The 23226-nt window shown below is 41.6% G+C and overlaps 1 long non-coding RNA gene across 1 annotated transcript; it reads right to left on the reverse strand.

The window, feature by feature from the left end:
* Positions 1 to 1481: 1481 nt before the first annotated feature.
* LOC149874380 (uncharacterized) lies at positions 1482 to 22938 on the reverse strand. Its single transcript, XR_016443942.1, has 3 exons — positions 22842 to 22938; positions 7243 to 7304; positions 1482 to 2185 (listed from the first exon to the last, which is right to left on the reverse strand). It is a non-coding gene; the product is annotated as an uncharacterized LOC149874380 (long non-coding RNA).
* Positions 22939 to 23226: the final 288 nt, after the last annotated feature.

Genomic DNA, 23226 nt, shown 5'->3' on the forward strand with positions numbered 1-23226 from the left:
ACGGCATTAACAAATTAATATAGTAGTCTATGTGAGAGGTGACATTTACCTAATAAGGTAGCCACCTACACTAAATTACCCTTAGCAGGAGAGGAATGTGATTGTGGTGATTCCTGATACTTACACACTGGAAAATAAAGTGAGGCAAATTTGGATTTCAGACTACTGATGTAAATACTACCACTCTGAATTTACATCAGCATAGCTGAGAGCAGAAGCTGGCCCATCATTTCTAATCTAAATATCAGGGGAGGATAATTTTGAGTAGTAACTTGTAGCTCATTACAATAGAGAAATTGCACCTGATAAAGTTAATCTGTGTAGCTCAAGTTTAATTACGATAAAGAAAGAGCCTTATGAAAGGATTTTGATAAAAATGCAAGTAATTATCATTATATTTTCATTTCATTTTTAATATAATTATAATATGAAATAAAAGAAAAATAACAAAAGAAGGGGAAGGGAATGGCACTGTCTCCTGAGAACAGGCAATGATGGTCTGTTGTGCTAATCTAGAGGGGAAGTGATGATGCGATACCCGGAGGCCTGAAACTACCGGTTGTGCTCATCCTGTGATTTACAATAGAACTACAAAAGAGATCCAAATCAGGTACAGGATCTCTTGTACAACATAGAAAGAGTGAGGGGAGCAGGCCAGATTCTCCACAGGGACAGCACGAAGGAGATGGACTTGGAGCCTGTTGGCCACAGGGCACGGCGGGCCTTTTAATGGGGTCAGAAGTCATCCTCACCTCTTCTAGGCCTTGGTTCCACAGGTGAGGAACAGGAATCATGCAACAGCCAGGCAGGACCCAGTGTCTCTTGTTAGAGAAACCTTGCTAAGTGAACAGATCTGCAAGCTTTGTGGTATCACCTGTCCTGTGGGAGACAGAAGCAAAGAGAAGTGGCTTCTTTACACCAGCTAGATGGACAGGCCAGGCTGGGGCAACCTGCAGAAGAGGCAGAGAGAAATGCATGAAAAGAGAGAGGCTCCAAGAAAATGCCTGATGACTGCACCTAAGTTTGGGGGGAGCTCCTGAGCCTAAGGATCTGAGAAGTCTGCAAAACATGGGGCTTGAGTTGACATTGAACTGTTATTTCTGCAGGGGAGGGTCTTGAAGAACAAGAAGTCTCTGCTCTTTCTGGAGACCCCAGGAAAAGGAAATCGAGGCAGTAAGCAAGCCCTGATGTTGAATCTGGTTTGGCAGTGTTAGCACCACCAAGAGAGAATCCCCCTCTGTCAGGGTTGTTCCTGAATGGTATAATAGCTGGCAGGGAAGCATCTGCCCCAGGCCAAAAGGAACAGTAGATCTTGGCTCCACCCATCTTCTTCAGGTGGTGGAGAGTCCATGAAGGACTAAAGACTACCAGGGTCAATGAAAGCAGCTCCCAAATGGTCTGTCACTGGAGCTGGCCCAGACCAGCAATCTCATCAGGGAGCTAACTAATGTCTCAGCTCCCACCAGGAACAAAGGGCTGGTGACTCCTCCCCTTGCTTCCAGAGAACCAAACATGGATTGAATTTACACAGGCTGCATTGACTGTGCTCAGAAAGGACACTGACATACTCTTAATCACAGGGCAAGGCTTTCAGGCATAAATTGGTCACCTTTCCATTATTCATCACCATTAAAAGGAAGCAACTGTTCCTGCATATACCTGATTACAGCACTGACAGTTATTTGCAGGCTTTTGACAGTCAGTGCTTATATTTGCAAACTAACTCCATTCATAGTCTGTTGTAGACAAACATAGTCTGGTGTAAATATATTGTAGATGTGTCTTCAACGTTCAGGTGTATTTATGTGCCAATTGAATACAACACTTAACATTTCTATAGCGCTCTGCATATTTAAAACAGTGTTTTGACATTCATTACATTCGCACAGGACTCTTGTGAAGTCAGAAAGTAAATACTATCTCTGTCTTACAGAGAGGAAAACCGAAACAAAGTTGAAACAGCCAAAGGCTACAAGTGAAGTGCTGGGTGGAAGAGCTGAGAACTTTGGATTTCATCAGCTTGTCAAAACAATGTGTGTAATTTAGTCCAAGAAACCATGTTGTGGAAGTTCTTCAATACTATCACACAAGGACTTCCAGAAGGTGAGATAGGATTTTACTGAATTATGTTGCCTGTTCATATGAATCCTTGATTTCCATTCATGTCCCATTGGAAGGATCTGATCTGTGAATAAAACACAAAAATCCCAGCCAGTAAAGATCTAATTGCCGTCCTACCTAAACTAAAATATACATAATTTGAAGTTTTATTATTTGTCACCTTCAGGGCCAGGTCTTCAGCCACTGGAAGCTGGCATATCTCCATTTACTTCAGTGAAGCCAGGCCGATAAACAACTGAGAATACAGCCAGCAAAGAGAAACTATTGCTTAAACATTCACAATAGGAGTGGCTTTACCCTTCTTTAATTGCTTATGTGTGGCAGGAATAAGACAACTTTATTCACTTCTTGTCTCTGCGTCAGCTTTTATGCAAGCTGGCAGAACAACAAGGTTTCTATTTACAGTAAATTTCTTTATAGTTCTTGATTTTGCAATCTTACAACAGGTGAGTACAGAACATTTGAGACAAGAAAGATATGCCTTCCAGCAATGCAAATTTTCATACCACTTGCAGTGTAAATGCAAATATTTGCTTGCTCTCTCAAGCTCTGAATTCCAAGATGTTTGAGTTTGGAAAGTATGACGAGGCCACACTTTGGCGGGCTTCGGTTTTTCTACCTCTGTGTGAGTTTTGACTCACCAGCGTAACATACACTGAGCTTATTTTCAATTCAGAAATTTAGACAGAATGTAAATTCAAGAGAGAACTTTTTCTGTACAGCTGAATGAGTAACATTCTTTTTCTTCATTCAAACCCTGCCTCCCCACGCCCTGCATCAGATGCAAATTCGGAACAAGTTGCTACAGCACAATATGAGAAGAGGGCAAAGCTTTATATTTTTAAAAGAGCAGAGAGTAATGGAGGTACATTATGAGGTTTTTAAAAAACACGTCAGGAATCTAGTGGTTCAACACATTTTGTTAGTGCAGCTGTGTCAGTTACACATTGACATGAACTAGGCTTATTGTGTCAGGTTCCAAAGTATATTCTCTATGGCACTGGTTCATATTATGAGTTCCTTGTATAGTGTATGTGTGAATGTGAGTGTTAGTGTGAGTTAATACAGAGCATATGTCAAATCATTACATCCTTTCCCCAAATAGCTTAACATCCAACTCATTCTAAACCAAAAAGTAAAGAAATAACAGAATAAAAAGAAAAGAGAAAGTACAAAGATGTTACTAGAGGAGAAATGGGCCTAGAAAATGGGCCCCAAGCCAGAACTGGCTAAAAGATATTTTCACACGGTAACTGCTCAGTGATCTTAGTTAAATGGGCAGAGGGGCTGATGAGCATTCCAGACCATTTCAGACTAATGCTTATCATTAGTACAATATCTAGTAGTTCACCATCCACCTGTAAAGTAGGGCCAATTCAGATTGTTGTCAAGGTGCAGCCAGAAGTGACAATTTTTGCCTTATCTGGCCCCTAAAAGCACTCTACAGACATGACCAAACACAAGTGAGTGGTTGCAGAGCAATTTAAAAGGGTCCGATCCTGCAACAACCTGAACCTGGCACTCCAAAGCAGAGCACCTTCATTAACTTCTGTCTGCGTGTGCCAGGAGCAGGGCTGAGCTGATGCAACCCAGCTCTTTTCTCAGCGTTGTTTTCAGAATGGGAAGGGGGAAAGGGAAGAGACAGAGCTCATTCAGGGGGTTGGCCAGACAGTGCTGGAGAGTGGAGCAGGTGGATTGGAATACTACCAATCCACCCTCCCTCCCCCAACTCCAGCATGGCTGTGGAAACCCCAGAATGTACCACCCCCTCCCATCCTAAGTCAGCATGGGAGCTGGGGGAGGAAGGGGGCAGAGCTAGGGAAGAATCTGCAGAGATGTAGTCTCTCTCCCTGGATCAGCTCCAAATTAGAACTCAATCTCCTACCCTCTGGACCCAACATCTAATGTCTGTTGGGTCAGAGGATTGGTCTAACTCATGTTGCTTTCTGTGAAGCACTAGAAGTTAGACCTAGTAGCTGCACTTCAGTTTGTGCCTTGAGAGGACAAAGACAGACTGGGCACATGAAATGAACTGCTCACCTCCACCGTGCTCCACCCAGGGGCAACACATGTGCATGAACCCTCTGCATGTGGCAGTGTACCCCCTACAAAAAGGCACCTGCAAGCGGTTGCCACTTGCACCCCACTGCCAGCACCACCACTGGCATCTGCCGATGCCCCACAATCCCTGCTGGCCACCACCGATGCTGCTGGCAGTGGCTGTGGGTGGTCGCTGGCCCTTGGTCGGCGCTTGCCCCCTGCTCCCCATCACCGACAGCACCAGCGGCAGCTGCGGGAGTCCCTGCTTCCCGCTGCCACGCTTCTGCTGCCACCGTGCCCCACCCAGCCGCCAGGGGCATGAGTCGTTCATGGCCCCTCTAAAAGCAGTCCTTCCAGGCCAGGTATGATAGACAATGGAAGAGCAGAACGAAATAATGAAATTACTCATCTAGACTAGTGGAAAGCAGGGAATTGGGTATCAAGTTTTATTCTTTACTATATTGTTGATTCATTGAGTCACCACAGGCAAGTCACTTTTACTCTTTGCAACAAAGATGTAATAATACATAGCCACTTTTAGATGCTCATGTCTGCATCTTGAAATTCTCTTTTGGTGAAGATTGATCCTAGTAAAATTTGATTGACCTGCTGTTGCTGGATAACAAATGCAAAAGGGATGAATTTATGACTAAGCAAATATTTATACAAATATTTATAGATGGTTTTACAATATTTGCACCTAACATTACGAACAACCTTTACCCTATATTTCTACTTCTCTGCTATGAAACCTGTTTTTGCAGTGTTTTTTTTTCTTATTCTGCTTCTTCCGTTAGCTGTTTCCTTTTCTTTCCCTGCTCACTAACAGCTTTCAATCTGAATTCATTTCAGTACACTATTGAGCCTTCTCTCTTCTGAGAAATTATTTATTTTTGACAGCCCTTTAAACATTCTCTGTTCTTTGCCCTGTTATTACTTGTAATTCAATCTCTTCTTTGGTAAAGTTTACCTGAGATTGATCTCGGCATTTGTACCCCTTTTTATTATTAGCTGTTTAGTAATGATTGTAAATGTTCTTTCAAAATGCTCTCTCTAATATGTATCATTAATAGAAAGCAGGGGTTGCTAAAAATGAAACCACATAAACACACCACTTCTTTTGTAATGTAATGTAGCAAATTTGTTAGATGGGGAGAGTAGTGGATATACAACAACATAACTAGAGTTCTGTAAAACACACTGTGTGATTATACATTGGTTTCTTATGTTGAAATTGAAGCAATCTGATATGGAGAAGAGAGAGATGTAATTTCTCAAATGTAAACATAGAATAATAATAGGATAATTTCTAAATGGTATCATGTAGAGCTGTAGAGAGATACTGGACATGCCTACACGTGACACTATATTGCCGTAGCAACAAGCTATGGCCACATAGTGTCCATGGGGAAAATCCATGATGCCACAGCTACATCACTGTAGCACCATGCTCCCCTGTTATAGTGTGTCACTACAGGGACATAGTGCCTAAAAATAACTGTGAGCAGAATGCGTGGCACAGTACTGGCTGTTACTGGGCCATCTTTTAGTACTTCCAAAAGGAAGTACTAAATGATGCTGCTGTAACAACAGCACCATAGTGGTACATGTAGACATACCCACTGAGTAGCATTTTCCAAATCAGTGTTGAATTACTTAATCTTAAGGAATAATATAAAGATGTAACTAGTAGAGCAGTGTGAAGCTTTGGTTGTTGATTTGGAGGAGATTTGGCCTGATTTGGCAGCTGAAACTCTAAATCCAACTTGAATTGAAAGACCAATAAAAAGGTCCTAATCAATCCAAAGCCTCCAGATCAATTTGGAAAAAGATTCGGAAGAGATTCGGAGATTTGAAGATTCGGGCAGCCCCACTCACCACCGTAGGAAGCTGGACCTGGATTCCATACCAGTAAGTAGGGGGCAGGGGGGAGGGAGTGGAGGGCTGGAGGAGAGGAGAGGCAAGGGGACCATAGGGGGACCCCTGCTAGGCCCCATCCTCTGCCTGCTCCCCAGCTTCCCTGAGCATTTCCTGATGCCCATCCACTCTCCCAGCCCCATCAATGGCAGCCCCAGTGTCCTGGCACTTTAAAAAATAAATAAATAAAAGCCCTGCACTCACTGGCTCCTGCCAGGCAGGGGGGCCATCCACTGGGGGCTCATGGCAGAACACCCCCATGAAGTGCAGAGCACTGGGGGGCAGTGGGGATGCCTTCCCTCCGCCCCCGCCTGGCCGATGAGTGTGGGGCTTTCGTGTGTGTGTGTGTGCGTGCGTGTGTGTGTGTGTGCGCGCCAGGACACTGGGGCCAGGCAGGGCAGCCATTGACAGGGCTGGGAGAGTGAGTGGGGGATGAGGCCTGTTTGATTCAGCTTATTTGGTGGCAGCCAAATCTCTGAATCGAATTTGGCCAAATCAATTCAGGACAGTGATTCGAATCACCGAATCAAATCACTGTCCCCCGAATCAGCTGAATCTGAATCCAAATCCAGATCCAAACTGAATACTAGCCACTTCACACAGGCCTAGTAATCAGCCACCTTTGCCAATTTTGAAAGCTGGAAAAAATAGTTAATAATATAATGATGGAGACAAATTATTTAAAAACAGCAAATATGGAAAGTTGGACAAATAGGCAAAAATTAAATTTAAATTTGTCTCATTTAGAATAGATATACTTCCAATAAGAACATGTGTCTTATTTAGGGTTGGAAATTTCTGTGTAAATTATATATGCATTTTTGAATAAAAGACATAAACACCTATAACGGAGTTTATTCTGGACAAGATGCATTCAAGATCCATGTAGAAGTAGTTAAAAGGAAGAAAAAAGCCATTGCCATACACATTCAATAGGATACAAAGAATAGTACTACCTAGAGAAGAGCAGTGAGATTGAAGTGATAGCAGACAAACTGAATGTGACATTTATTTAATGCACAACATAAAATGTGACACTGAGATGTACACATATGAAATTATATATTGAGAAATAGGGTCTTCATTGTTTCTTATTTTATTAAAAAATGCATTTATGTATTTATTTATTAATTATTTCTAAAATGGATAAAAGAAGGGACTTACTTTTTCATATGGTTTTGGTATGCAAACCTCAGCTTAGCAAAATCTCTTCTCAAGCAGTTTTGCTGAAATAAAGACGGCAAAACTTTGTCCAAAGTCAATTCAAAAATCATAATTTAGTATTAGCAGTCTAAATCTAAGAAAGAATCTGTTATAATAAATCCTGTATGAGAGCTCTTTCTATCAAGATAGTAAATTAGTTAATGGAAAATGCTGCTAAGCAAGCATGATGGGATCACCACTACTAATGATATTCAGTAATAAAGTGCTGGATGCTTATTCGGATAGCTGCACAGTGAGGCCCCCTTTCCCTTTCTATTTTTCTACCTTCTGTCTTTCTTCTTTTCTTTCCTAGCATCATCCTAGCATCCCTCAATAGCAGGGATCCAGGTTTTGTGTTTCCTGTAGAAAAACACAGATTTTCCTCTTTTGCAAACAGCTCTCCGCAGGCTGGCAGTTCGAGCCCGCATGAAATGTTTGCAAAAAAAGGGTGCAAAAACTGAAGTCTTGTCTGAAGGGGAAGGGGAGGGGGAGGTGGAGGTGAAAAGAGAAGGGTGGGCATGGCTTTGAGGGTGGGCTTAGACTCACTTTACCTCCTGCAGCCTTTGGGATAAATAGGTCCTGAGGGGGCTGGAGGACAGCTGAGGGGCCCCTCCAACAAGGCTGGGGGGCAGGGGGCTGTGGGTCATGAATAAGGGCACCGGCAGGGCTGGCGGGGATGTGGCTTTGGAGTGAAGGGCAACAGCATGGGATAGGGCAGGGCACCAGCATGTCACAGCTTCTGAGTGCCACAAAGGAGTGGCAGGGACAGCAGCAGTTGGACCCGGATCCTGGTGCAGTGGGGAGCTGCTGCTGGGAGGGAGCAAGTTGAGGGAGGTAGGCATGGGCTGGAGGTTGGGAGTGAAGGGCACTGGCAGGTCTGGGTGGGCTGTGGCTTGTGAATGAGTGACATCAGCATATCAGGGCTGCTCAGTGACACAAAGGAGCAGGGGGGGCAGCTGCAGCTGGACGCCTGCCCTGGTGAGTGAAGGAGCTCTGATTTTCCATGAGAAAAGACCTCCAACTCAAATGCCAAAATGTATAGATATTTAGAATTTATTATAATGACAGAGGCACCAGTAGGCTTCTAAATAGCTTTAATATTGTAAATTCTAATATTATAAAAGCCTAAGTCTGTCTGTCTGTCTGTAATGCTTTATTTGCACTCTGACTGGCTGATGGAAACAGCCAATCAGAGTGCTCCAAGCATGGGGGAATGCTGCCATGATTCCGAAGCCATGTCAAGGACTGGACGGAGGGTGGGGAAGCCTCTTCTCCCCCACCCTGCTCCCTGCAAAAGGGAAAACAGCAGCAGCATGGGGTGTTTGGTGGTGGCACTCTATACCAGCCCCCTCTGCCCGCCCCCCATCATTCTTGATGGACACTTGGCTAGTATATCAATACAATATTGTGTTCAACTGATACCTATATGTATATAGTGGCATTTCATTTTAATCTTAGAAAAACATGGTGTTTTTAATCAGAGAATTTTGGATTTTTTTTAACAGAAAACCAGGATCCCTGCTCAACAAGCAAAATACCTTCTATCCCATCCCCAACAAGTCCTCTTCCTTTGCTTCCAAGTTTACTTGCTAGCTGAGCACCCATCTCTATCACTTTTGGGGTTCTATGGTTCAGACACTTCCCAAATGCATTCCTTGCTCTGAATTAATGGAATAGATCCATTGAAGACAATGGATCTATTTTAAAATGTGCTAAGATTTGAAAGATGGTTTTCAAGAAAAATAGGATTGATGATTGTACATTGTGCTTCCTGAATGTTTTTTAACCCTAAAAAAAGGTTTAGCTTGCTCTTGGCTTTTATTTAAAAAGTGTCTGGGGGGGGATACATAGGCAAGGACAATTAATTTCAAGTTTGACTGTAAAGTGGATTTGTTAAACTGAATTAAATTCCCATGTGTATGCTCTACTTAGAACTGAAGAGACCTTAGTTTGATTAAGCTAAATAAGCTTAATTGAATGAAGGCCACTTGAATTCAGAATAAATGCGTCTACACAGGGATTTAATATGGTTTAATTAATCTACTTAAATCTTAATTCAGAATAATTTTCCTTAGTATCCCTGAGTGTTGGCTTTTAGGTTACACTTCCACCTATGTAGCTTCTATTGTAGACTTGCTATACCTTCAAGATTTCAATTTCTGTAGAATTAACTTATGGAAGAGAACTTCAACCATTCTGCTTACAAAATTTACTGCAGATTCTGTAAGATGTCCACGTCTTGTCATGAGAAGTAGATTTCTAATCCCAGTATTATTTTTCTGTAGGGTAGAAAAGAATGCTAAGAGCTACAACCAAGTAGCAACATTTGAAAAGGGTACAATATCCTGCCAAAGAAAGTTTCTGAAATTGAAAGTTCCTCACTTTGTTCTATACACCAAGCAAAAGACATCTTAGAAATATCTAGAAATATACCACCTTTGGATGGGAGCCATGTGTGGCACTGGTGAGAAATATAAGCAAACAGTGATCATCATATTTCCATTGTCTCTGAATTTTTCACTTCGTAGCATTTTTTTAACAAGATATGAGCTCAAAAAAATCTGGGTTAAGGCACAGATTCAAACTCTTAAACAAAAGTGGAGAAATATGACCACAAGAACTGGATGCTGATTTTTACATAAGTATTGCATACAACTTCACCATATGTTTACAGAGCTCACAGAATTATTTTTTTAAAATAATGTGTTACTCTTGTTCACTGTTATCTGTTGGGTGTCTGGTTTGGAGTCAGCTGTACAAGGGATTGGAGAAATGGTGCACCCGGCTAGGTCAGCTGCTTTTGTATAGCTTAATCTTAAATTGCCAAAAAAAAAAAAAAATCCAGTGTACCTGCTTTATATATGTGGCAAGATAATTCAAATCTAGCAGTCTCTGAAGAGACTGGAAGGAAAAAATATAACAAAGTGATCTTTAACTTCAGCTTAACTAATTGCTCTACTTTTTACTATCTAGTTACTTTGAAGTACTAGTCTAAAATGGGAAAATTACCAATAATCCAGGATAGGTTTATATAATATTCAGGTCTTAAAATAAACATCTTAAACCAAAGAACTACTTTTCTCTCAAAATTAAAAATATGTTAATAAAGACTGAAAAATACCTTTAACGGCATTTAATTGTATTGAAAATGATCACCCTGATCATCTGAGTGTCAACTGTGGTGAAGCACTGGTTTAAGAGAGAAATCAGTGGATCTGAACGTACACTGAAACTGTGTAAGAAAGTAAAGAATCTGGTCTTTGACTTGAGCAGCAGCAGGCATTTTCATTTTAAGAGTTAAACATTAATCTAAAAGCAAGGATGTCTTTCTTTAATTAGAGGTGTGGCTTGCAGAATGAATGCCCTTCAGAAAAAAAAAATTGATGCAAGGAATTGTCATCACTAACATCTAGTGCAATCTCTTCCTGGAATGCCCCACCCCATTGTAATTCTGCCCTATGCCAGTATAACAAGTGAGAGCATGCCTCATAATGATTTCATTCATGTGAAATACTATGAAAGTAAGCTGTATAAACCAAGTAGAACTCTGGTACAGCTCATTGAAGAAAAAGACATCCAATCATCCATTAACAAAAATGTATTGTGAAACAGTTTAAGTTGCTACACACGTAATTTAAATGACACAAAACTACAGAAGCAACAAAAAAGTGAGTTATTAATAGTACATATTCCTCTACTCTTTTACTTACCTTTTTACAACTGCAATTATAGTACACCCTTCACTACAACTCGATCCTATAGTTTACAAGTTTTGCAACAGACGACACAAGGGGAGGCCTGTCTTTCAGAGCAGAATAAAAGAAATGGTAGTAGAGTGCTAGTGGGAAAAAGGCATTCCTCACCTTCTCAGAATCTGCATGTAAAAATATTTTTTTTATAATTTTGTGGATTAGCATACCATACCATGGATTAACAAATCTATATATAAATGAAATTTCAGACAAAAGATTGCCAGTTTTGATTAACCTTACTTAAATGTGCATATCCTGATTTCCTAACATTTGGGTTTCGAGACAGGTTTAAACTACAATATTTTGTAATATTGTGTTAAAAACAACATTTATACCCTTGCTGTGACTGTTACTGAAATAATGTCTAGGAGTATAATACTTCCTCTATATTCAGAAAATTTCACATACATACAATGATCTTAATAATTTAATTCGAGAATCTCAAGTGAAAATAATGGCTGCTCCAGGAGAAAAATAACCTGAAAATAACGAGAGTTAAATCTCTCCTGGGAGAGCAAATGTCTGTTTATGTAATGGCTTCTCAGAAGAGAACATAGTCCTCTAGTACCCGTTCCTCCCCTCCCCACACCGAGACAGTATGTTGCTTACTGGACTCTGCTACTTCAGCAGGGAGCAAAATGTGCCCTCTTCACAATCCCCACATTATGCTTCTGGGAAACACAGGCTCACCATGGGCAGTCTGGTTCAGCTGATCAAGGCCATCCTACACACTGCTGCCATCTGTCATCAGGCAGACTAAGGAAGCCTGCAGAGCATACTGAGACGTGTTCACAGCCTGCCCTGCCCCTGCCCCTCCCCTCCCTTTCTCCAGATGCACAGTATCAGCACTGCAAGCTCTCTACTTTTCATGGCCCCAACATTTGGGTACATTCCTCTAGCAGGAAAACAAACCTGGGAGAATACTCCCAGTTTATTTGAATATGTGTACTCAGCCTTAATATACTTTGTGGCAACATTTATGATATATAAAACAAGAAATTTTTTTTTTTTTACCTTACAGGTTTGTTAAGAGGATCAAATGAATGGATGGCTTTGAAGGGTGTAGGTTGTAGCCGTGTTAGCCTAAGGATATAGGCAAACAAGTTTCTTTGGGTATTCTTATCTTTGGTAGATTTTTGGGGTGCGTTCATTTTGGTGCTCACAGAATCGTGCCAAGCTCATCAATAGAAGCAAACTTCCTATAGCCCAAAGGATACCGAATGGATCCAGACTATGCTGAGACAACAAATGTAAAACCTGCCAACACACCCCCACCACCCCCACAACAGAACCATCAACATTCCTGGATCTTACACTTGCATCGCCACAAATGCAAGTATAAATATCTCTTCCAGTGCACCAAATGCCTGATGGAAAATATGCAAGAGAAACCAAACAACAACTGCACACCAGAATGAATGCACACTGAAAATCTATCAAAGACAATTACATTTAGGGGCATATTTCTCACAAGACAACCACTCTCTCTCTAATCCAGGGGTGGGCAAAATGCAGCCCACGGGCCAGATGTGGATTGCCAGGCCATTCCATCCAGCCTGCGGAGCCTCTAAAAAATTGAGAAAATTAATATGAATCTACCTCTGGCTGCTTGTCATGAGGCCCTCAATGGCTTACCAAAACTCAGTAAGTGGCCCTTCGCCTGAAATAATTGCCTGCCCCTGCTCTAATCTCTCAGTTCTAATCCTCAAAGGGAATTTGCAAAATACCTTTCACAGATGAGCCAATGAACTTCACTTCCTCAATCTACTGGATAGAAAAAATCAGGGACTAAATATAGACATTGGATTTATGACACGTTATAATCTGCCCAACGTCTGATTCCCTAGGTGAACCCTCCACTTTTTACCAGCTATTCTCATTCCCTTTTCCCCATCCTCCTGTCTTTCATCCTTTGACTACAGCTACTTTCATTCCCACACCCCACCTGTCTCTCACCTACTGACCACCTCAATTTACATTTTGACTGACTGGCTTTCTTGCATAAGTACTGGCCTCTGGCTGCTTTGCCTCTCCAACCAGGAAGAGCACAGACCACCTACAGACACTTCCTCAGCCTGCCCAAAATCTTGCTAAGAAGAATTTTTCCAACTATTTGAGTTAGTCTAACAAAAGATATCAGATTTACCCAAAGAATCTTGTCTGGTGTCTTTGAGACATTTAGAATGTGAAATAAGGATCATTTGAGCACCTAAATAGATATGAGGTGCCTGGACTCCAATTTCAATGGTGAATCAGGGGAAAACAGCCAGGTTTGATAAGCTCCAGTCTTTGGCCTGGTCTATGAAAAAAGTCACAGCAGTTTAACTAATGAAATTATTTTAAACTGGTTTACTTAAACTGATGAAACTATGCCATTTTGGATACTCTTAGGTGTTTAATTCTGTTTCATATTAGGTTAGCTTACTTTCCTTATAGTTTATATGTGAACAGGTAAGTGACCACACATATATAATGACACTGGTTTTAAAGTGATTTACTTAAACAACACCGTCACTTAAGCTGTTGACATCTGCATTTAGACAAACTTGCTTTACTGTGCATGATCTTCTCCAGAATGGTGATGTCTATGATGCCTATCCCCAAAGTTTAACTTCTTGACCACAGATTTTTCTGTAGCATCCAAATCTATTTAGCACCAATGGCTAACTCAGATTTGTGGTACCATTCCTAAATTTCATTTATATTCACTTTTAAAAAATGAGTTGATAAGATTAACTGAGCTTCCAGTATCAACTTCAGCAAAGATCTATTAGATTCTGAATGCATCCTTCTGTCAGAAATGACTGATTGGTCAATAAAAAGAAAAGTCTTTTTCCTTTACAGCACAATATTTAGGGAGTTCTGGATTTAGCAGACTGTAGGATCACCAAGTATATTTTAAAGAGGGAGACCATCAAAAACTTTATAATCTTCCATCTCTTTAACAACATGCATTTTAAAGCAATGTGGCTTCATGCTCCATTGCCTACATTGTCTGTACCTAATTTTTGTTCAGTAAACTGTTTTTAATTTTCAGTGAAGCAATTCTGGTTTCCCCCTTTATTTTTGGCTCTTCAACAAAGTACTCTCTTGAAATCCCAAAAGAGGCCCAAGTAGTGCTGCTACAGTAAAAATTGTGCTACAAGTTGTGGTTCCGTTAAAGTTACAGTCAGTGAATCACAGCACAATCACTGGACAGGCACAGAATCACAGCACAATAACTGGAAATGCACCCAGTTTGGGGTTTCTACCTGTGACCTTAGCCATAGAGGTAAGCTTTGTCCTTTAACAGCTGGAGTTGAGGATTTCCTTGGATAGTTCTTACTTCCGAAACTCCTCCAGTGGGTTTTCACTCGAAAAGGTGATCCAGCTCACAGTATTTGTGAATGACTCTCTTAGTAGATGAATAATGCCATATGCAAGTCACAGGAAGTGAATTTTCTACTCTATTCAGCATTGGGGAAGCCCCATTTAGAGTACCATGTCCAAAGTTGGGCACCACGCTTCTAAATATGGACAAATCTGAAAGATACCAGTGGGCAGCAACAGAAATGACTAAAGATCTAGAAAATGTGACATCTAGATCTAGAAAATATGAAAGGCTGGGAGAACTAAGATAATGTAGCTTTGAATAAAAAAGAGAAGAGTGAGGGGGATTTTAAAACAATTTTTACATATTAAAAAGGTTGTTTTAAATATAATGGCAATTGTCCTCCTCTTTGTCCACAGGAGAGAGGACTACTAGCAGTGCAGCCTAAGTTGCAACAAGGGAGATTAGGAGGAACTTTCTATGAGAGTGTATAAGTACTGGAGTAAATTACTTAGAAAAATCGGGACTATACTATAATACATGACACCAACAGACTCTGTCCCTGGAAATTTTTAAGTGCAGGTTCAACATATTTATGTGAGACACTTTAGATAGAGATGATCCTGCCCTGAGCAAAGAGTTCAAGTAGGTGACCTCCTGAGGTCTCTTCCAGCCCTATTTTCCATGGTTCTTTTTTTACAGTATAAGTCATGTAAATACCAACCTATTTACAGAGGCGTAAAGAGCTCCTTCAGCTCCCAGAGATAGGTGGGGGTAAACCCAAAACTGGAGACAGGTGGGGAAAACAGTGAAGTCTTCCTTGCCAAAGACAGTTGCTACTGCTGCCACTGCTTTTGGTACTGCCGTAGCAGCATCAGCTTGGGCTTCCTGGGAGGTGCCCCTGGTCCCCCATTCTGAAAATCTCTTTCTGACTATAGTAACTTTTCTTTCCCCGATGAAATTCTTTCAGCATGCTGCCATTTTCATTCTTACAAACAAGGTAACCCACGCATCACACAGTGCAATTGTACAAAGAGGCCTCATTTATGATGGCCCATTTCCTATGCCCACATTGACGCCAATGCATTTTCTAGCACAATAACAAGACTCATGTAGAGAAAAAAGCATGGCAAAAATGTCCTTTATTTCTGAAACACTTTTTTCCATCAAATGATCCCCAGATCAGAATACCAGCCTACTGTAGTGGGAAACAGGAGACTTGTAAAACCAGGCCTCTACTGCCACATTCCAGAAAACAACAAATCGCCGCTCCCTGCCTGTTTCTGAGCAGGTATCTAGCTTGTTGCTAGTTACCTTCTCAGCCACTGTGACTTAACTGTCACTTCTTATTTTTCCTTTACTCCACAATGAACTCATAATAAAAAAATGTAGAACAGGGAGGGTTGCATCTGGCTTCTCATTTATTGCCCCCAGAATTTAAAAAGGGCTGTTGAGCCCTGTGGTTCATCTTCCTCTAACTCTCTAGATCAGCTGACCCCATCAACATATTCTTCTGACACCTTTCTGATTAGGGCTGACATGTGTAAGGACTATCTAAGTGTACAGCTATAGGGTATAGGAAAAGCAATTGCCCCAGACTGCCATTTGCTTAGGAGATGCTGAGCATATTCTCCTATAGGGGGCATCTACAAGGGAGAGTGGGGTTGCAGGGACTGCTTCAAGATTTCGCCCCACATCTAAAGACATTTTTCTGTGGTTTTGTATTGTAGCCTTTACAACAGTAGAATAAGGGCTTCAGTTGTCAAAGGCACTAAGGAGCGTCTAGCATCAAACACCATTTTATCACAACCTTTCCAGCCTGCAGAAGCAGCAGACCTGGTGCCAGCTGCAAATAGCTGAGCAGCAGGGAAGCCCCACCCCAAAAATTCTCCCATCTGTGTTTCAGCTATTCTTGGATTCCCCACCCCTGCCCCCCACACACACTTTCAATAAACTGAAGAGCAGCACCTAGTCTTCCTACACCATGCATTGGGAGACTTGCATACTTCTGAATGGGAGGCAAACAACCAGAGCTAGTCTATAGCAAACACTGAGAAAAGGAACCCTAAATCCTGCCTCTCTTTAGAGAGTAGATATCTCAGCCAGAATTCAAGGAAGTACTGTGAACTTCCTGCAAACACCAATAAGTTTCACCATCTGGAATCCTCTGATGAAAGTAGGCACATACCACCTTTCAAAAAGCTGCATGGGCTCACTCATTTTAAAACATAGACAGTGGTGGTGATGGTGGACCCTCGCCATATAATTACCTAGGGTGTGGAACCCAGGATCCATCACCTCCTCTGCCTGTGAGGGGATTTGCACTGACATCTTCCCCTTTTTGGAGAGTGCCCAAACCACCAGGCTATGAGCCATGTTGGGCAAGAGTACTCTCCCCAGTTCCTGCTGATGCAGAAAAGAATGTAAATTCACTGGGCCAGAATGCAGGAACAAGAGGGACCCATAAGCCTAGTAGTTTGGGTACTTGTGTGGTATGGGGGTCACCTGGTCCCTGCTCCCTGGGGACTGTTTCTCTTATTCACAAAACCATCAATAGATAAAATATGTAAATAACAGGACAGGAATGCAGGAGTTCTCATTTCAGAGGCAAGTGCCCTCACCACTACGCTACATAGTCATGCTCCCTCTGGCCTAATGAATCTTGAACTTTAGAGTAAAGTAAGCAAAACACTCTGAGTTCAGATGCCCCTGGGTTAGGCAGCAGCTAAGTAGAGGTTTTCAGGATTGCAGTTTTGGACTTGGTCCTTTGCTGGATCTGGCTGGACCTGCAAACCTTGGGTACGGCTTCACAGCTTCTGGCACAAGCAATGTCTCTGCAGTAAGAGCTAGGGATGCAAACAAACCAGCTATTCTGGGGGAGGTTCAAAGCCACATGACTCCCACTGACTTTCAGTTCTGTCCCCTAACCCATTTAACAAATTGTGTGGATTTCAAAGGATGCTAAAATGCTTGAAATGCATGAACATGCTAATTGCTTGAACTTATGAAAAAGAGTTTGCATCCTGTTTTGGATCCTAAATTACTCAACAGGAGAAGCAAGAAAGAAATACAAGCTGTTTATGTAAATCATTTTATTGTGAAAAGCGTTAAAGGCATCTTTAATCTGCTCCTCCTGGCAGGGTTTAGTAGCAATTCATTTCCATCACACCTCAGGTCAAGCTACTGTAATTTTGCAACCGTCCCCCCACCCCAAATGTTTTTATTTAATCGGTGTCTCAAAGTTTGTTTTGAATACTCCATGTGCCCTCTGAGTGGCTGTCTGGATCCTCTTCCAACTTGGCTTCCCCAGCAAAGCATGGAACACACAGTACTTCATTTCATGTGACTGATTATTAAAGGACCACTGCCACACTCTGGCAAACTCTGAAATATATATTTTCCTAAAGTCCCAGTATCACTTATTTCTTGTCCATAATTGCTGCTTACCAAAGGATTTATATAGAAACAGTATTTCCTCCTTTTCTAACCAGATTTGTCCTTCTGTGATTCATTCAGAGAGGTTGTATAATCTGTTGCTTAGGTGATATCAGCATTCATCATCACAAAAGCAGCCGAAGTGTCACTAAAACCGTACTGACTAAGTCAATGAGAGATGAAAGTGGGTTAAATGAAAAACAAACACTGTTTACAGACGAATAGCTTTGTAATAGATCAGCAGTAACACAAAACCCCCCTGTGATTTTAATGGGATTTGATTTAATAGAGATCCAAAGTGTATACAAGGGTTGTTCTTCAATGACTCATTAACTTCTGAAAAACTTCCCTTGCCATTTTCAAGGATAAAAAGTTCAAGGACAATTTGCTAAAGGAGTCTCCTCAAGAAGTTTCGTTTTTTTCTCTCTGGGCTCCTTTCTGATGATGTGACTGAACATGCCTTAAATAGCTGGAGTCTCACCTTTGTTAGGACAAATTTCTCTCTGGCTTTAGTTTCAGTTGCACTTAGGCTACATGGACTTCGAGGAGTCATAGATTTCATAGACATTAGGGCTGGAAGGGGCCTTGGAAGATCATCGAGTCCAGCCCCCCGCCCAAAGGGCAAGAAGTCAGCTGGAGTCATAGGATCTCAGCAAGATAAGCATCCAATTTGCTCTTGAAGGTGTTCAGTGTAGGTGCTTGAACCACCTCCGCTGGCAGACTGTTCCAGACCTTCAGGGCTCGGACAATTCTTCCCTATGTCCAGCCTGAAACGGTCTTGCAGGAGTTTATAACTGTTTGACCTCGTCATCCCTTGGGGCGCTCTGGTGAACAAACGTTCCCCCAGATACTGGTGGTCACCCCCGATAAACTTATAGAGGAGGAGAAAATCATCAGTGACCTTTGCTGTCATACTTCATGGGTAATAGGAGAGCAAAATCTCAGCTCTGTCATGCTGTTCTCCATCCAGTACGGAATTGGCAGTGACGTCCCGGTCCAGGACAGAGCTCTGAAAGGCAAATTTTGCTCTCCTCTCAGTTCTATTAGCCTTTGGGGAGAATTTTGCCTGCAGGTATCACCCGTTTTACTTCGGTTCAGGACCACAAGGTACTAACTTGGCTTTCCTGTCTGGCCAGTATTACCCAGGTTTTTATTAAGTACTACATTTACTCATAAAAAATGTGCACCTTTCCTCCCAAAATTAGCTAGTGGAAATTGGTATGTATGTCTTAAATGAAGAAAGCCAGGTGGTCAGCCACCAGTGCCTGCCAAGTCAACTGAGGGCCTGCCTGCCTTGAGAACAGAAGCTGACCAGCTAACTTGGTGCTGGCTGAGCCAAATTGCCTGGCTGGGTGGGAAGCCAGCCAAGCCTGCTGAATCAGCTGACAGCAGATCCCACTGGAGCCAAACCTTCTTGAGCCAGGTGGGCAGCCAACAGCACCTGCTGTGTCCTCAAGCTAGTTAACACAACAGCCACAGGATTTTCCTGTCCTCTTCTTGTGGCTGCCTGTGTTTTGCCTATGAAAATACTTACCAATATTTCAAAGAAATATCTTTTTTCCCTTCATTCTGCCTCCCAAAAATAAGGTATGTGCCTTATGCAAGAAAATATGGTAAGTAATTATCTATCAACTTTTGTCTCGATTATAAAGGTCCTTAGGACTGTCTGTGGAGGTCATGTATTGTAGTACAGTCCCAGTCCAGTCACTGAAGTCAGCAGGAGTCTTTTCACTGATTTCAGTGACAGTACAAGGCTCTAAGTATGCTTTTTCTTTGGCATCAACTTTTAAACAAGATCAGGTTTATTATTTTGACAGAGCCCAGAATTATTTAATCCTTTCAGGTGATCTAGTTGAGGTGGTTACAATTTCTTTAACCTGTGATGTTTAGGAAAGGATGAAATAAACCCATAAAGTGCCCTTTACTCAAGGAATTACATCACAGACTATTCACTGTTAAACAGAGACACACTCATGATTGATGTCATTGGGTTTGTTGCCTAAGTTTCCCAGCCATAATAGATCATGGATAGGTCTGAAAGTTCAGAGGTCCCTTCCAGTCTAGCAGCCCATCAGGCCAGTATGTTTAAAGTATGTCATTTTCTGTTGCCAGTGGCACACAAGCCAGCAAAATGGCACATGCCATGTCCTTGGACTGTCAATCTAAATGACTGAATAACATGTTCCTTTTGGGGGAAGGGAAGATGAGTGAGTTTTGGGGATGGCCATAGCCCTACCTGTGAGAGAGGGAGGTATGGGCTTGTGAGAGACATTGAGGGGGTAGACTCCCCCAGATATGAGGCTGGAGAGAATGAGCAGGTAGGGATGAGAGAGAATATGGGAGGAAAATGCTGTTGCTTTCTTTTCTGAAGCTAACAAGTGAGTGTTGGGAGGCACATTTGGGCTGGATGGCTGTGGGGGTATGCTCTCCTAGGTCAGAGGCAGGGAAACAGGAACGGGTGGAGTGGGGAAGAGCAGGGTGTGTTGTTTTCAATTTTGGAGGTCAGCTGACTTTGTTATACTCTTTTATTTTAATACTTATTCTGCTTTTATAAGTATTTTGTTATATAAAAAAGCTTACAGCTTTTGTTGTAAGCTGCCCTGAGCCTTTTTGAGAAGGGCAAATCTACTAAAGCTACTAAATAAATAGTAAATGAGAATAGATACCCCTTTTCAGGTGGGATAATTGAGGGCATCTTTTGGCAGAAGCCCACAGTGAAGCTTAGACTTGCACCTTCTGATTGGTACCAAATCTCTTTCATGGCTTGATAGCACTCCTCAACCTCTCCACCCGTGGTGAGCAAGCTCCTGGAAACACTTGATGGATGCTACACTTTTATTATTAACCTCCAAGGTGAATGTGGAGAATGTGCTATATGAGAAACTGGTGCTTGTGCTGCCATTCAAGACTTTACTTTTATTTGTTTTCCTTATTTCCAAACACTGCCCATCAGCAGTTCGTCTGCCATCATTTTTCCACGAACCCAACCCAGCATTCTCTACCTGGCCTCTTTTCAGAACAGGATTCTTAGGGCAAGGCTGCACTGAAAGCTTTTGAATGCACAATAGTGTCATTTTAGGCTGCAATTTTTTTAGCAACTTTTCTATGCTAACAAATGCCCTAATGTAGATGCAGTTAGCTCATTTCACTCACTGAACCTGGATAAAATATCCCAGCAAAAGCATCTCTTGCAACCATAAGATGCCTGCACTGGGAGGGCCCATCAGTACAACACTACGGACAAAGCTTTTAAGTGTGTGCTATGATTAAGAACTTTTTGTTCCTGCAGTGCTTTGGTAGAAGTCAGCGAAACTTGGACTCCTACCTCTGTTAGGCATTTCTGAAAGCTCCTCTCCAAAGCATGAAGGGAGTTAAGTAGTTCCCAGCTAAAGTCAGGAATTTCAGGAGGTATACTATACCACCATCTGTAACATTTAAAAAAGACAGCAAACATTTCTTTGCTGATTATTACCTTTTTTTTCTTTTATTTCTTTAATTTTGGGAAACAGTTTAATATGCTTTTCTTCTTTTCTTTTCTCTTGGTCAGACTGAAAAATCTAGAATGTTTGTTCCATGATCTATGTGAAAGCTGACCACCACTCTTTCAAGGCAGTCGGCTGCAAGTTTTGCTAAATCCCATCTTCTTTGTATGGCAATGTGTGGAAGATCGTTACCCTTTTATACCAGTTATTTTGAAGCTTATTTTGTTTTTTAAGCCTTTTATCGTCTCTTTTTGTAAATGTGAGAGAAAGTGAGTACTCAAGATTTCAGAGTTTGTTACCAAATTCATGGAAAATATGTAAAAAGTTCATTTACTTCAGAGATCCATTTAACTTCCTATGCCAATTTATCAGTAGATACTTTAACAGCAAGATGCTATACGACAAAGTTCAATTTCTTTTCCTAGCACAGACTGAATATGTAATTCAACAGCCCAGATGTTAATAAATGATGCTGATAAACTACTGAAATGTTCTTTGAGCAATTAGTCTGGTTTTCAAAGATAGTGAACAATTGCTGCTCCTTTTGATTTCATTAGGAGTAACAGGTCAAAATGTATTGATTCTATTTTTTTTTTAAATCAGGCCAAAATGTATTGATTCCATAGTAAATGTTTTGTCCTTTACCAGACTTCTACCACTTGTGCTAAAGAACTAGTTATCTTTGCTGTCAGTGGTAGGCAGCTATCCTTTACATGGACCTACCACTCCAGGTTGATATAAGACACACGTCAGAAGCATATTGTTCTTATTTGTAATTCTAAATATTACATTCTAGGGTGGTTTGCACCGATAATACATCTAGCAATAAATGATTCAGAATTTGGCAAGATACTAAAGAGTATACCCAATGCCACAAGCTCTTCTCTTTTTCAACCATACACAAAACAAGATAAAAAATTTTGGTTTGCTAACTACAAACCTTAATAACATTGAAACTGCTCAACTGATTTTCTTCAAACTCTTTTTGTGCATTATACAAAATACAGAAGACCAGGAAGGTCTGAACTGAAGTCAGAGTACTTATACTATTTCCAAAGTATGCAAGGCTGTGTAAGAAAATCCATATAGTACTATTAGGTTGAAACAGGTTCATAACAACAACACAATAAGACATACAAATGAACAGTCAGCATTAGGTTTCCAACTTCTAACCTTCTTAAAACTAAGATATGCCTAGGTTGCTGGCTTGGCACATGTTATTAGCTAAATCCCACTCTCATCCATATGTGAGCACATAATTCACACCCAAGGGGCAAGACAAATCCAAGTTGGCCTCCTTTCTTGAAGTTGTAGGGCAGAGCCCATGTTGAGCTCTATTTTGCCCTGTTGGCTTTGCAGTGTAGACCTAGCAAAGGCATGGACCATCAGGGTTCATACTCTACTGCCATTCTCATAGTGTCCTGTGCCCATATATTCCAGCTCTTTTAGCCTTGCTCAGCATTTAAGCCTTCATTTCCAGGAGGCCTGATTCAGTTTCTGAACAGCCCTGCCTAACTCTATCAGACAGCATTGAAGATACCCATCCCCCAAAACGCTGCTCATCTGGCCAAAAAAACTCACCTGAGATCATGACTTCAGTAGAAGCTCTTGTGTGAGAGCACCTTGGAAGCAGGTGCAGATATGGGCATCTTCTGAACTTCTGTGCAATGCAACAAGCAAATCAGGCACCTGAAGATCCTATACTGCAAAGCCAAGAACAGAAACAGTCAGTCCATCAACACATCCATTGTATGGTCTATGCACTTGCTACTGCCCTAAACTCAACCTTCCCTCCTTTCTCCCCACTTCTTGACTTCCTCTTGAATAAGGACTGACGTGCTTACAGAAAGAAGAATGGGGACAGGACGGGCAATAGAGGAGACAATGGAGAAGTGCCAGAGATAGAACATGGGGCTGGAAGCCTGGGATCAGCCTATAGGGTGAGATGAGCTCTTTGCTATCCAGC

This window comes from Crocodylus siamensis, chromosome 1 (assembly GCF_052110815.1).
Source record: "Crocodylus siamensis isolate JL-2025a chromosome 1, ASM5211081v1, whole genome shotgun sequence".
In the NCBI taxonomy this organism is placed as follows: Eukaryota; Metazoa; Chordata; order Crocodylia; family Crocodylidae; genus Crocodylus; species Crocodylus siamensis.